General features: G+C 38.2%; 1 protein-coding gene across 3 annotated transcripts in view; it reads right to left on the reverse strand.

Annotated features, from left to right (window-relative positions):
- The window catches only part of TNS3 (tensin 3), a 204,965-nt gene that overhangs the window by 177,904 nt on the left and 10,539 nt on the right, over positions 1-16,522 (reverse strand). Inside the window, exon 1 of one of the 3 annotated variants that reach the window (XM_077179511.1) lies at positions 14,033-14,056. The exons of the other annotated variants lie outside the window; for them this stretch is intronic. The gene's annotated coding sequence lies outside the window, so the exon portion shown is untranslated. Of the gene's footprint in view, positions 1-14,032; positions 14,057-16,522 lie in introns of those variants that run through there. 3 annotated transcript variants of the gene reach the window in all.

A 16,522-nucleotide genomic window follows, 5' to 3' on the forward strand; every position in this document is an offset into this window, starting at 1 on the left:
CATGGGTCTATCCAAAACTCCACAGAAGCCCCGAGGAGCAGAGATTGCAACAACTGACCACACTGAGCAGTGTGGGGGCTCAGAGGCTATCCCCATTGGGGGTTCACAGTCAGCTTGATCTTAAGAATAGCTTCAGGAAATATTATTGGTCTTACCCACAGTGCAAAGCCAAGATAATTCACTTACATCCATAAACAATAAATTAGAGACTACAGGAATAAACTTTCAGGAAAATCTTTCCCATGATAAGGTATATTAATCAGCAGAAATTAGTGAGAGAAATAACCTACTAGTCCACATCCTTGGAAGTCTAAAAGAGAAGTTGAAACATTTGAGAAATAAAACTGAATTGTATACAGTGCTTAATAATGTATTGGGTTTGCATGGCCAGGTTTTGGTGGGCAGGGTGACTACAGCAGTGGCTTCTATGAGAAATTGATAGAAGTTTCCTCCATTTCCAGCACAGCCAATACCAGCCAGCTCCAAGACAGCCACTGCTGGTCAAGGCTGGGCCAATCAGAAATAGTTTGTAATGCCTTTATGATAACATTTTTAAGAAGAAAAAAGTTATTGTGCAGATATAATTTTGGCCAGAGAAGAGCAGGGTGAAAATGCATAAGAGGAACCACTCTGCAAACACCAAGGTCAGTAGAGACGGAGGGGGCGGAGGTGCTCCAAGCATGGGAGCTGAGTTCCTCTGCAGTCTGTGGTAAAGACCATGGTGAAGCAGCTGTACCTCTGCAGGCCATGGAGGAACACAGGGGTGTAGAAATCCACCTGCAGCCCATGGAGGAGACCCACGCTGGAGCAGTTAGATGCCTGAGAGGAGGCTGTAAACCTATGAGAGGCTTGTGCTAGAACAGACTTCTGGCAGGGACCTGCAGACCCTTGCAGAGGTGGGAGCAGGGAGCAGGTTTCCTAGTAAGACTTGTGATACTATGGAGGACCCACACTGGGGCAGGCTGTTCTCAAAGGACCTGTGGAACAGTGACCCACATTGCAGCAGTTTATGCAGAACCGCAGCCTATGGGATTGATTCACTTTGGTGGAGTTTGTGGAGCACCGCCTTCCATAGGAGGGACCTCATGCTGGAGGCAGGGGAAACTCCTCTCCCTGAGCAGCAGCAGAAACAACTCATCATCAATTGATGTGCATCCCCATTCCCCATCTCCCTGCACCGCTGGGGGGGAGGAGGTAGAGCTGGGGAAAATGTAGGGGTGGGGAAAGGTATTTTTAAGGTCTAATTTAATTTTTCATTAGCCTGCTCTCATTTTGTTAACAACAAATTCAATTAATATCTCTAATGTGAGCCTAGTTTGCCCACAATGGCATTTGGTGAGTCACCTGGCTCTGTCCTTATCTCAACTCTTGAGCCCTTCCCTGTCCAGTAGCAGAGAAAAGTGATAGAGAAGCTTTGGTGGGTGCCTGTCATCCAGTCAGGATCAACCCACTATAGTCTTTTTGGTGCCAGAACCCAGGAAGGGGCCTGCTGTGGTTTAAGCCCAGATGGAAATTAACAGCTGCTCAGTCAGCTCCCCTCTTTCTTCCCCCTCCACCCCGCATGGAATGTTAAACTTGTACATTGAGATAAGAACAATTTATTATTAATTATTATTGTATTGTACTTAATTTTCAATGGTAAATAATAATGATAATAAAAAGGAAACAGTAAGCGATGCACAATGCAATTGCTCACTACCTGCTAACTGATGCCAGACCACCTCCTCCTGAATGCAGACTGGCCACCCTTTCAGTAATTCATCCCAGTTTATATATATAGGGCATGATGTTTTATGGTGTGGCATATCTATTTGGTCAGCTCAGGTCACCTGTCCCATCTACACTCCCTCCCAGATTGTTTTGCTCGCCTTCTCGCCAGCAGAGCCTGAGACAAGGGGGAGAAAAAAGTTCTTGACTTAGTTATAAACACAACTTGGCAAAACACAAAACATCAGTTTGTTATCAACACCATTTCATTCCAAATCCAACACAGCACTGTAACAGCTACTGAGAAGAAATTAATTCTACCCTAGCTAAAACCAGGGTAATTAGACGCTTTGATCACTCTTTGTAGAATTCAAAGGCACAAATTCCCCTGTATGACATTTGCAGCATGTTACTTCAGGTTAAATTGGATGATGGTGTCAGAAGTATGATTAATATCAAAAATAAACAATAAAGAAAAAGAATAGCTGAACTCCAGAATTACATAGGAACATAGCTGATGGCAAACAGATCAAAGTTTTTTGTTTTGAAAAATCTCTGTCATGACTGGGTTTTTTGCCTTTGAAACTACAGGAGATGCTTTTAAGGAGACAGGGGTCTAGGAGGAAGAAAAAATGTCATTACACGCAGGATACTTCTCTAATCCAAGACAAGGAGATTCTGTACTGGGTTTGGGCATTGTTCGCAAAGAGCTGGGAGTCCCTCATTTCCATAGCCTCTTCTACATATATATTTTAAAAAAAGAGAAAAAAAGGGGGGAAAAAAAGCGATCTCCACTGGTTGCTGCAGTTTCTCTTTGTAAACTTCTAAACAAAAATCCACAATTCTCATTTTAGATTTATCCTCCCTTCTTCCCTACAAAGTTCTACTTTTGGGACATGTCTGTGATGCTCTCTAAAAATGAGCTTAGCAGAACTTGCACTTTTGAAGAAATTAATGGATAAACTTCACTGTAAATTTATTCTGTTGCTAGGCCTGCTTCTCCTTATTTCCTACCTAACAAACACTTCTTCGCAAACCCTGGCACCTGCACTCTTACAAAGAAATACAATTACCATAACTCACAGTTTATATACTGAAGTTTAGTTTAAGAAGGTCTTGATATTAGTTGATCAACTAGTCAACCTGTCCATTTAATTTATAACATAAACATCAAATGCAATTTTTCTCTGTGGTATTTAGGAAATATTCTGCATTGCAGTCTTGGCATTTTATTTTAAAATGTGCATGTTTTGTTCCCTGTTGTTCATTTTAGGCCACTGTGGGCTCTCCAAGCAATTCAGTACCCACAACTTACAGTCTCCTTATACAAGAACTCATCATAACCTACTCTGAAATCTACAGAAGCCTAGACAAAGTTTTTTTTGTTGTCACCTGGTAAAGCTTTAGTGGAGAATCACAAAGAAAGACACCAAGGAAAAAGAAAGAAAAATATATAAAAAGAAGGGGGGGCAGGGGGGGACAGAGTAGGGGGAGGGGAAGGGAACTGAAGGTAGGGCAAAGCAAATACACCAAACAGTAAGCAATGCTGCTTTCATGAGGCTCAAGATTGGAATCCAAAGTACTCATAATTGTTAGGAGCAAAAACTGGAAGAAAACAATGCAGAACCACAGGCTCCAGACTCAGGTTTTGCCGAAAGAAAAGGCTGTAATTACATGTGGTCTCAATTGATAGCATTATAACAATTACTCTGGAAGTATTTTGCTATGTTGCGCTCTCTTTGGCACGCAGAAATCTAATGAAGCTGGAAATCTGTCCCAGGCTTACATCAATGTAACTTTGAGGACTGTGTAAAAACTTACAGATGCATCCTCAGCTGTCCTCATCAGCTGATGAATTTCAAATACTACTAATGACAGAGCATTTTCATTAGGTAGCTACAGGCTAAACATTATCAGATCCAAAATTCACAGCAACTCTGTCAAAGGCAGTTTACACAAAAAACTCTCAAGACTGAAATGAAGCCAATATAGAATAAAACAGTCAAAATCCACAACTTTGTTTTTGGCAATACCAGTGCAGCAATTCCTTCTTAACAGAGACTTAGCACTGGTTCATTACACCTATGGAATAGGTATTCCTAATATTATTCCCAAATATCGTATCACAACATAACAGTTAATGTTTCAATGAATAACAGACCTTAGCAACATTAGTTTATTTCAACTTCATGTTTCCAACATGCAAACTGCAACTGTAATAACAGTTCATTCTTTAAAGAGGCAGTCAGAGGGTTTAGATATTTTATTAAATAATCAAGGAAATATTTTTAAATTAAACCTTTTCAAATAATCTTCACAAAAACTATATAACTATAGTTATATTCACACACATGCATGCTCCATTAAAAACAAACAAAAAAAAGGCACTTAGCTGAACAGAATTGGTTCCCTAAAAAGTCATCCAGGCAGTGACTAATTTATACTTATGAGAAAATTTTCAAAAACCTAATCAAAAATGATTAGACTTTTGAAATGAATTAATTTATTTCAGGTGTTTCTCTGTATTGATGAGATAGAGAAATAATGTGCAAACAGGTTTTGGCTATCTCCAAAACTTGTAAAAATCCATGTCATATTCCAGCTAAAAGAAAATTATAAATATACATACAAAGCCCTATTAACTCTCCCTATGGCAGACTCTAGTCCTGCTGAATTTTACATGGCCTCTTAGCATAACTGCAGAATCATATTAAAAAAATATGTTTTGTTCACTTCCCACCTGTGGTCATACAAATTCCTTTTCCTTATCCTCTAACTTACCAACCTATACTGCAATTTCCTAGGACTCTCCTTGTGCATTCTTCTACTCTCCAAGGTAGCTTTAAATCCACTGAATTATATAATGGTTACAACTATTATTTTAAATACATGGAGGGAGGGGCTAGCAATGTATTATTAGCAGAATCGGTATTCCACCACCTTTCATAGGCTAAAGAAATGTCCATAGATGTTTCCAAAAGAAAGGTTCAGACAAGAGATGACTGAAAGAAGTCTTCATGTAAAGTCTCAGCCCCAGTACAAAAAACGAAACCTTTGCAAAACTAAGCTATATAAATAAACCATATTACTAACAAAAAAACAGCACACCAAACAGAGGAATGTCATCTCTCAGCCCTTTCTGTTAAGTTTGTTCATTGTTACTTCTCCACGTCCTCTCTTCCTTCTTACTTGAATGTACCACAGAAGTTGCATGATTTCTGCCCATTTACTTAAAAATCCTAGGGGAAAATCAAAGAATAAAATCTCTTCAGGCTACCTACACGTTCCCATAACCAGCATTCCTCAAGCAAATACTGATGAGATAGAGCTTCCCAGAATGCAACAGTCGGTATTATACTGATGAAACAAAATAGCTTTGAGTTTCTCTACTCTCCACGCAGTAAAAGAGGATATTTTAACTTTCCTCTTCCTGAACCGGTACTCCACAATTGCTGATTTCATTTCCAGAAAAATATTTAAGAATGCCTACTGTGCATACAGACCAAGTAATATATTGTCCATCTCCCCTCTAAACCTGGCTTTTAGAACAGGACTGACCACAACTTCTTGGTGAATAAAAGAAGTGATTATGTCAAAAGTCTCACACGAGGATAATATGAATATACAATTAAGAACTCCCAGAAATAGTAAAGAGCAAAGCATATGAGATTCCTTAAAGCTCTCATATAAGAATCTCTTGGAAAACATATTATTGCTTCAAAAGTAGCACTGTATTTTAACCAAATGACATCAACTAAACCTAACCTGCACATTTAAGTACATCCACAAGTACCACCAGTGAATATATAAATATTGTAGAACCTATGCTAAATGACAAGAATATGGGATGATGGCAAAAGATTTAGAGCACCAAAGTATTTTTACACTGGCTGAAATAAGGCATTTCTGGCTGTATATATATGTATGTTTGTATGTATGTATGTATGCATAAAAATATGGTTTTATTTTCACACAGACATCCTAAAATGTACACAAATGGCTAGTTATAGTACTAACACTATTACTAAATAACTTAAGAGGAATTTCAAAGACAATGAAGTCTATGTTATAGATAACCCGTTTTCTCCTCATTCATTCAAGGTGTTTCACAGAAAGATAAACAAGTAGACCAGGCTAGAGAAGAGAGCTATGACTTAGGATCATACAACCTGAACCAGCAATACATCTTCAAGTGGAGTCTGCTCCTGACTTGCGATTCAAGTGACATCACATGGAGAATTTAGTGAGGAAAAAAATGTCTCACCAAACCAGCTGAGTAAAGTTCATGTCAAAAAGAAAAAAATCATGTTATTCGGTAGCACAAAATTGCCTTACTATACAAGCATAAGGGGCCAAAAAAGTAACATAAAATGACAGAAAGTACTTTTATCCCAGCTTGCTGAAAATACTTCATGTTACAATTTCAAGCAGCAGAGGCCTTTGTAGTTTCTGAGACTAAAGACATCCAGGTCTTCATTATTTTAATAAGAAATTCTGCACAGGTACTAGGGTTTCTATACACTTTTCAAAAAACAAACAAATAAATAAACCCAACCAAAAAAGCCCCTAAAAAGCAGGCTCCAAATGACCTTACAAGCCATACAGATTTAAAGAAAAAGGTCAGAGGTGAAAAGCACCAGCACTCAATGTTTATTCAGTGTATCAACAGCCAATTGCAAAAAACATGGCTCAAAATATAAACTTTGCCTAACTGGGTTAGCACAACATCCACCTCCTTCACACAAGTACTTCATTGTTGTTTCAGAGAGACACTATTCAAGCAGAGCAAGCCAGCCCTGTGCCTTCTGTGTCCCACTCCCTTCATGCTCCTGCATGTACATGAGAAGGTCTAGAAGGTCTATCACAGACCCATCCTTCCCATTTATGCTAATGGATACATTTCCCACTAGTTCTGTCAAATTCTTGCTTTGAACATGCTGGTACTGTCTGCCCCACAATATTCTGCAGCAGAATGCTCCAAAAAGTCATACTCTCCTTTGTTTAAAGTATCTTTATTTGTTCACTTTAAAGTGAACTCCCACTGTGTCTGACACTTACTAGTTTCTGCATTGTGGGACTGCGTAACTTGCCCCATGTTTTTGGAAAACCAAAGTGAAGAGTCCCCATCTTTTCAGTCCCTTCCCAAAAAGCAACTCTTCCATCCCCTTGACCATTTCCATAACCCTACCACACGCTTTTATACAGGCTGGGATCTGACATATACTTCAAAGTTTCAAGTTAACAATCCAAAAGGATAAATTTGCTCCACAGCCTATTTATACAGCCTAGTACTCTAGATCTAGATTTCCAGACATAGCTGCTTCTAATTCCTGCTGTCAGAATAAAAAAAACACCTTGGTAGCTGAAAGGAAAATTGTATTGGCCATCACACACAAAGCTTTTTACCTCAGCTCTCTCACTTCCAGCTCTGAACTAACAAGTTAAAAGCCAGACAGACACAAGGCAGTGCAAGATGCAACAGAGAAGCAGCAGAACAAACCTAGTTTCACACTGGGTTCTAGAACATGGGTCCGGAGCCTTAGCTACCCTATCAGGTGACCTGTCCAGAGAGAGCCATGACTAAACGTAACAACAACTTCACTGCTCACTAACAAGAGAGTGGATCTATGTCTCATGTACTATTCTTTCATGCACATTTGTCCTTTGTAGACAGTTCACCTCAGAGGAGGCCCTTTATCTAGACCATCTAGGTCCTTCATCAATTGCAGGTGCTCTTCTCAAAATTTTCAGTTCTTGAGACGAAACACTATCAGCTTTCTTTGAAAAACGATTTCTACAGGATGCAAACATAACGTAAGAGAATAAAGTGTTTGAAAAAGACTGGTAATTAAGATAAATTTCGCTTTTTAAACTTTGAAGTTGATCACCTCCAACTTTAAACAACAAATACAAACTTCATAACGTTTGCAATTTTCCAAAAAGTTCTTCCCAACATGATCTGGCTGAGATTTCAGCCCAGAAAATAATATATCCAGATCTGCACAGAAGTGGGTAACTGAAGAAAAAGTGGGTATGCTGAAGAAAAACAGCACCCAGGATTGTCTGAATGCATGCCCATTAGTAGTCTAACTTCCTTCCACCAGAACGGAGGCAGAGCGACATACCTGCTGGAGAGAAACAACCTTCTTGCCTTTCTCCAGCCAAATTCTCACTGCTCTCTTTTATCCTAATATACCTATGAATCAGTAACCTGTATAGAGCAGTGGTTCATCCCCACTCTTCCCAACAGGAGCAAACAGGGAGCCTGAGGTTCACTCCTCGCATAAAACAGCAGCAGATCTCACATCTTTTCATTTCATCACTTCTTAGCATTTTTGTTTCAACACCTCCATTTCTCCACTGCTCATGCATCTGTATAAGCAGAATAGACATTAAGACAATCATTACTCCAGACTGAAAAGCTTGTCTATTTTATCCTCATCTCATTGGCAAGCCAACATTTGTTTTGTATGGGAAAATACCACAGAAAGGAAATGTGTGAAAGCAGCAGAGGACTATCCCTTCACTTTTCATAAAATTTCAGTGTTTGTCAACGGCTATTTTCCTTCTTTTTTAAATGAACTGACCTTGTCTTCTCTGAGACTATAACACTGCTTTTATTACATAATGACTGGAACTCCCACATAGTCAGAACTAGACAGCTGAAGACTAGAATTCACGTATTTAAATAACAGGGGGAAAAAGGCCATATCTGAACATACTTGGTTTATTCTGCTAACAGGAAAAAAAAAGAAGATCATAAGAAAAGTTACAATTCAAATACATCAGGCATCTACCCTCAAAATGTTGCCAGCTAACCAGGTTTTTTTAAAATCATCTTACACACAGAATCTCCAATCATATCTTTTCCAATCAAATAAAATTATTTTTCCAATCATACATGCAGATGAATTCTTGCAGGTACACAAATACATTGAGTTTACATGCATGTTTTTTCTATCTTGATAGTCCCTAATGAGAACGTTTCCAGAAGGAACAAAGGACTGCAGCAATGTGCAATTAAACCCTCTTGTGACACAATGCAGATACAAGGCCAAATACCAAAGAGCTACCAAGAGTTCCCTTGTAGTGATTTCTGATGTGGTAGAACCAGATATTAAAAACAACAGAAACAAACAAAATAATAATTCAAAACAAAAATCACAAAACACCTAACCAGGAAATCTCCCAAGGAAACAACTAGGAACAAGGAATATCCAGGAAATTTACCAAGTTCTGCAGAGAAAGGAGAGAAAGCAAAAGAAGAGGTCAGACCTGCACTAGAGAAAGGACAGACAGCAGCTATGTGTCAGAACATTGGTCAGAAGAAAAACAGCCGAGAGGAATGAAGATGTATGTCACTAAATCAGTCACAAAGAAGTAGAAAAAATATTACTGATACTGATGTAGTGAGTATTTTAACCCATTTCATTTAGGCTCAAGCTTGAGTTTGCTCTCCTACCCTAACAATCCTGCTTGAGACAAGTGTGCTACATTAATACATATACAATTTAGCACTTCAAGCAGGTAATGTACGCAGCACATAAGTGCTATCTTACAGATACATCTTTTCTACCCGCTATCCTCCAGAAAAAAAATCAGCATCCAGGACAGAAGTACACAGAGGTAAGGAAGTTGACAGCTGCACACTGCATATATATGTGCATTCAGTAGATGCCGTACTAAGGAAGAATTAACACTGAAAGTGGATTTATCAGGGAGATCATCAGTCTGACCATTACATCTTCAAAAGCAGAAGATAACAAGCTTTCCAAGTCTGCAGGAAGATCTCATTAAAGGCATTCAGGCAGGATGAAGAAATGGCAATCTCAGTTCAGTTTCCTCCTCTCCCCACACACATCCTTATTCACCTACTTCATTTTAACCCAGGCCATCAGCATGGCTCATATGACCTACTGACAAATACAGTATTAGTGACTGCATGAAGTCTACCTGGCTGTTATACTTTGAAAGGCTGGAGTTACACTAAGCAAGAGAGCAGTGTAACAAGAGCAAGGACCAGCATCTGTGGCCAAAACATCTTCATTCAACACCTTCACTCTCCACACCAAAGCAGGTACTTCAATTTATTCCTCTAGGTCAGAAGCAACGGTATTCCAAACACTCCTGTTTCAGTGTGTAAGCAGCTCTAGTTAAACAAGTAATCCTATACAGATTACCATCTGCAGTAATGATAGTAACTCATATTGAAAACAACACGCTGTGTGTATGCCTGGAATTATGTCCTTATCTATTTCCTCTTTTTATTTTTATTTTAGACTATTCTAAACAGTGATCTAAACAAACATGTTTCATATAACAACTTAAAATAGAAACATTTTTTGCATTTCATTAAACCTGAGGACTCAACATTTTTTGCTTACAAAATTTTTCATTCAGTAATTTAGGAAGCAGGAGTGAAGCTCATGTGGAAAACTAAAATCTCCATTGTGCACTTTTGGGTAAAGCCTAATTTCCTTCATAACATCTAGTTTCACTTTTTCCTGCTCTTTTACTGAAGCTTTGACAATTTTTTTCCATCAAGTTATAATCAACCATTTTCAGGAAAGAGAATCTAACTAGTATTACACAGACTTCTACAAAAAATCATATAGAATAAGTGCCACTCCAAAAATCAGAAATAGTCTTGCTCCGGGATACAAATTCATTATTTTCACTGGAGAGCAGACAACTTGTGGTTAGTCATTTATTTTGCATTTATCCTGGTGTTCCTGTGTGGTCTTTAAAAACACAAGCTGATGAAAAACACTCTACTTGGAACTGTAGATTTTGCATACCTTCTGGGTTTGGTTTTTTTTTTTTTTTTTCATAATACAAGATTGGTGGTACCGACCACTGAACACAAGTGTTTCTTGTTAAAGCAGTATACTGGATCAAAGCCTTGATCATATTCCCTTATTGTTACTCACCATAGATAATATACAGAAACCACACCCACCACCTAAACAAATCAGAGGAAACTTTGAGATGGTGCAGGTACTAGGTAGGCTTGTATTTTTACTAAAGAACCTGAATGACACACACACACAAAAAAAAAAAAAACCCGAACAAACAAAAAACAGCAAGCATTAGTGTCAAAACTTCCTGGTTAAAACTGTCATTTATATTACAACAACATTTTCATGATGCACAACAATTTTTAAAAATGCTAAGGAGGAATCAGTGTTCACCTGATGGTAACAGACACATTGCTTACTGTGACAAATAGCAAAATAAGGCTCTTCTTCCAATCTGCACACTGCTTCCAGCTCTAACCATCCTTTACACTCTGGTACTTGAATCAGTACTATGAAAGTAGGCTATTCAGGCTTTGGCAGACATGAAGGGGAAAGCACTTGCCATATCAGGTTCAACCTTACCTCTATTTAAGAGAGCAAATGAAAGAAATATTTAGCAGCAAAGCGTACCATGCTATGGTAAAACAATGCATCAATAGCAGGCCAATAATGATAATTATACCTACTTCTGCTGAACCTCAGATTTTTATACATACAAGAATTTTACTTAAATTAACCTTAATCCCACCTTATTAATAATCGTTTTCACAGTCACTTCAGTCACAGGCTGGAGATGGGATAACACCCTTGCCTGCCTGTCCAAACAACCTTTTCAGTTAGCTATTCCCATTCAAACGTTTACCTCTAGCAAGAGTACAAGAAAATAGCCGTCTTGACAAATTTCATCAATTCAGGTCACTGACAAGTGCAGGCTGCAACCAACTGGGACCATTCTATGTTCTCATCCAGCCAAGAAAAGATTTGTTGCTACTGGCCTGAGGCTTGGAACTTGAATTCCTCTGCTCTACCATATGAATGGACCAGAATAATGTAAAATGGCATAAGTACAAGGATCACATTCAGCTACAAAATCTAAAGCTCTTGTGGAAATGGAAATCAAACACAAGAGACAATTATGGAGTTATTATACAGTGCCTGCTCTGTAGCTGATTAACTTGGGACACTCGCCCAAGGACAAACAGTTAAACTATTACATAAAAAAAATTACATAAAATGCAATTGTTGCTTAACTCAACTAACCTGCTCTTTTCTTTTAGCTCAAAAAACACTTTAAATTTCTAAATAGCTATTCTGGTTATTTCTCTGGCACTAAAATCAGGATCTCTTACCACAAGTAAAGAAAAACTCACAAAGACACATGCCTAACTTGATTTTCATGATCCTTTTCAAAGGCCCAAAGAATCCACTTGAAACACCAACTTCTTCCTTTGACCAACAACAAAGCTCCACAAACCCTTATTCTTATCAAATACTCTCCAATCTCATCAGTATCCCTTTTTCAGGGAACTCCGGTTTCCATTCACATCTGTAGCACCAAGGGTACTTTCATATTGGTACACTGGAAAAGTACTCTGCTTTTTTACTCTTTTCTTACAAAAAAAGTTTCCTTTAAAGCCTTCATAGTTTCTACTTTATCATAGGTTAGATTCTTTTTCTTGCACTTTTAGAGGGTTTCATTATCAGAGCAGTTACTACTCCTTCTGCCCCACAGGAAAAAAAAAAAAAAAAAAAAAAACCAGAAAGCACTTCTAGAATAGATTCTTCAAATAAAGTAATTTTCTAGATCACAGCAATTTACTTTCATAATCTCTGATGGTCAGTGATCCCGAGATGCGTTAGAAAGTCTCTTTTCCCAGCCTGGCAGTCGAAGAAGGAGTCAGAACTCTTCTATTCCCATTCTCAAGGTTGTTTATAGCTTCTTATCTATAAAATTCTTTCTCTGACCTCCCGAGGTCTGTCTGGCAGGTCGGGTTGAGGCACACTGACCACCTCAGAGGCGGTGTTATCTTTTTATACTAAAAACTACGTGTACATTATTTACAATAACTTCCCAGTACCTATCACCTATGTTAGACAGTGAGCTTCTACTCTAAGCCAATCTAAAAATGCCACCATCACCCAGAACATGGAGGCTAGGAAGAAGAAGGAAAAGGGACAAGGCATGCCCAAATTCCTCTATCTTGGGACCCCGAGCCCCCATTCTAAAACCTCAAAAATCTATTTTTTCACCCCGTGACAAACTATTATTCTACTTAAACTCTCTTGACTTGTAATTCTGCATATAAAGGTGGTAATTTGATCCATGGGTCAAGATCAAAGGCACAGGGGTCTTGGACTCTGTGCCAAGGTCTCTGAGCCCCCCAGGCAGGGGCTCGAGTCCTCTAGGACAGCCAGAAGAATTTCCTGGGTTCCAACAATTTACAAAGGCAATAGTCCCGTTATCCACTTGCCAAAATCTGAAATTTAATGGAAATAAATACCAAAAAACATGTGAGACCACTGAATGCTTATTTAAAAGGCTTAGTTAGTTTTGACATCCAATTATTTGGTAACATTTTCATTATTACAGAGTATACCATGTAGTGTATCAACACTGCTGTTGAAATCAACTACAACTTCTGAAGCATCTTTATTGCCTGGACATGTTTGTCTGCAGGTCGGTTTACAAGGCAGATCTGCAGGCTGGTATTTTTATAAATGTTGTGAAGGGAAAGCACAAATACTGTTTTGTCAAAATCTGAGGTGCGTCTGCAATCATCTATTAATAAAGAAGAGGTAATCTTTCCAGAAAAAGCTACCAAGTCCAAAAAGCCAGATGGTTAGAGGTTTTGCTCTTTCAAAATATTTTTATCTGGCAAAGTAGACTTCTTAACAAGCAGCAAGTCATTTGATAAAACTAAGCAACTAAGAACAAGCAGTGATTCTGCAGTACTGGGAAAACAGCACCTGCAAGTGTACAGTTAGCTACTCAAGATTTGTATGTTGACCTTTTAGAATTATGTGACTTTCTTTGTATAATGCAGTTTAGGGCAGGAAAATTTGTAAAATTTTTCAACTGTAGCTGTATATCAACATAGGGCCTGTCCTGTCCTTTCCCTTACAGCAAAAGCAGAATTTCCAAACAATAACTCACTTTCCTACAAACACATATAAGCATATTGAGCAAACTACAGATCGCCCAAGCAAGAGCATACAGAAGAGAAAGGGGAAAAGAGAGACCTGCCTCTTCATAGTATTCTTTCAGCAAAGATTTATAATGTCTTAATGTTGCCAAACAAACCTGATACTAACAGCCAAAGAGAGCCTATGACTATATGCTTGTTTTGTTTTTTAATTTTCACTACACACAAGATTGTAAGGCAGTAAAATTTTTTATAAGATGCAGCCCTCAGCAGTAGAGAAACCACAAGGAATGCACAGATGTGATTACATTCTTCCAAGTTAAAAGCATTACTTCAGAAACATCAGCATATAAAATATGTCGAATCACTGATGAATGAACGTACCTCAGTTTGCCCACAAGCCAATTCTCCAGATGAATTGAGCCTGTTTTAAATAAAGGGTTGCTTCAATTAGTGAAATATTACTAACTGACAGGGTAAATTCCAAAAATACTTCACTAGAATTAGAAATCTTTTTCCCCTCACTAAAACAATTTTTAAATAGCACTTAACCCCTACACAGCCACATAGGTATGCTCTAAGCATATCCATTTCCCCTCTGTACATCAAAAAAGCAGTTAAGTGAGAAATAAAAATGCTTACCAAAGCATCTGAAAAAGCTTCCCAATGTTTTTAACGGAGATGAAGGCAACATTTTCTTTCACATCTGTATCAGATCCCACTTGGTCTGAATTTTTTTACAGGGGGCAAAAGGAAGGGTGACGGCACAGGGGGAAATGTGTAAAGGAAAATAAAATGCCAGACAGCTGTGCAAACTAATGTTCAGTTCAGCTTAAGTTCAATTCACAGCCTGTTATTTACACTGACTGCAGCTGTCACCTTCCCCTACCTGCAATTAATTGTCCACCTTTTTGCTTTCCAGTTATTCTTTCACCACCTTGAATAACCTAACACGCCACAGTTCACCATGTGAACCTGAGACTCCAACCTGTCTCCAAGTCCTCCATACAGTCACAAGCGTACTGTGTTTATATATGATAGCAGCTTGAACTCTGGAAACCAAAATTTACTGCTGATAGAACAGGTAGTAAGTACGTTGATAGAACAGGCAGTAAGACATCAATAGTAGTGCAGAAATTTATAACAAAGAAATACCATTTTGCAAGCAAATAAAGGATGAAGTATTTTTCTTAGAATAAGTGATAAAATTCTTTAAAGTTAAGCCAAAACAAATTCTGCAATTTCATAACCTGAACTACTGTATTTTATTCACCCAACCATGACAAATTAATCTTTTCCATGCAAAACATGCACATATACACAATCTATTAATTGTATAATTCCTGTACCACAACATACAGATCCCTTTTTGCTCTTACTGCTAGCAGGTGCTGTGAGTACAGAGAGATGTCTTCAGACTAAATGATATGTCTTTGTCATGGTAACCCTTTGCAGAAAATTTAATATCTTTCTATTACTCTGCCTCTTGAAGAATGGCTGTGTGTAACTGTCTCACTGTGACTGAATGTGCTTTGTGAAAAGGAGAGAACCCCTTATAGAATTCTTGGTTTATGTGAAGCATCCTCCAAACATCAGGCTGCTTGAACTGAGATTCAGTATTCCAGTAAGCTCAGTCTCAGGAAAGCAAGGTGATCCTACAAGGTCATCTAAGTGAAAATTTCTAGCAGAATCAGATGACCTGGAATTTAGACTCACAGTTGTCCAACTCATGTCATCATTTCCAAGCATTCCAGTCAGCATAAACTTGTATAGCTTATAATCTACTGCAATGCTTACTTGCATCATGACCTAGGCTAAGACTTCCTCTTCACTACTGACTGACCTATCTAAATCTAGAAGCAAATACTACCACAGAGACAGCAACAAAAAATTATCCTCCAAGGTGTCCCAGAGGTGCTCCTGTAATAAGTGCCAATATCTAACACGGTCCTCAAAAAAAAAAAAATCATTTTTACAGGCATTGCACAGTTTATGTTCTTTGACTCACTCAACTTGCTTTAGTCATCAGCTTCTTAAAGAGACATTTGTTAAGAAAGCAATTCAATTACTAGAAACCACTTACTGCTCTTCAAAAATGGTAGCAGATGGCGGAATTGCCAATTCTTTTAATTTTTTTTTAATACTACTATATCACCCAAGGTCTCTCAAGCACAAAAAAAAAAAAAAACCAAAAACAAAAACAAAAAAACAAACAAACAAAAAAAAAAGAAACAAAAAAACCCCATGCTTTATTCAGTTTACTCAAATTTAACCCCAAATACACAATCTCCTGTTAGCAGAGACCCAGCTACCAGCAGGTGACAGTCACTGTGAGTTCAGGAGGTTTCAACTGCCCCTGGTTTCTTTTAAAAAGACCTCTGTGAGGTGGGTGAGAAGAATGAGAAGAGTGTTTAATATTCTTTCCTTAGGACCCAATGCACCTAGAATGAGCCACCAACTACAAAAGCATCAAGGTAAATCATCTAACCAAAGCTGGACAGACTACATTTATTCATCCTAGAAAACGGTCTTTATCAAACACATTTCTGAACAAAATTCTGAGAGATCTTAAAATAATCAAAGAGTGATCCCAATCCAAAGCAAACTCCTAAAATCTTTGAATGTAGAAGCAACACTGGGGGAAATTCCACTAAAAAAAAACCCTATAAGCTTATGCCAGGACTCTGACTCTCCGTGCTGCTAGTTTCTACCATAATAAGAAATAAATACCCTCAGAGAGACAAAAAGTTACAAATGACACATGCACACATAAAAATCTTTTGAAAATGTCTTCTGGTGTGGGGAAGAGGTAAGGGATTAAATCTCTCTGTAACCTGATGAGTGCTATCTTACCTGCAGGATAAGCGCCCAAGC

Source organism: Agelaius phoeniceus, chromosome 1 (genome assembly GCF_051311805.1).
Source record: "Agelaius phoeniceus isolate bAgePho1 chromosome 1, bAgePho1.hap1, whole genome shotgun sequence".
Taxonomy (NCBI): Eukaryota; Metazoa; Chordata; class Aves; order Passeriformes; family Icteridae; genus Agelaius; species Agelaius phoeniceus.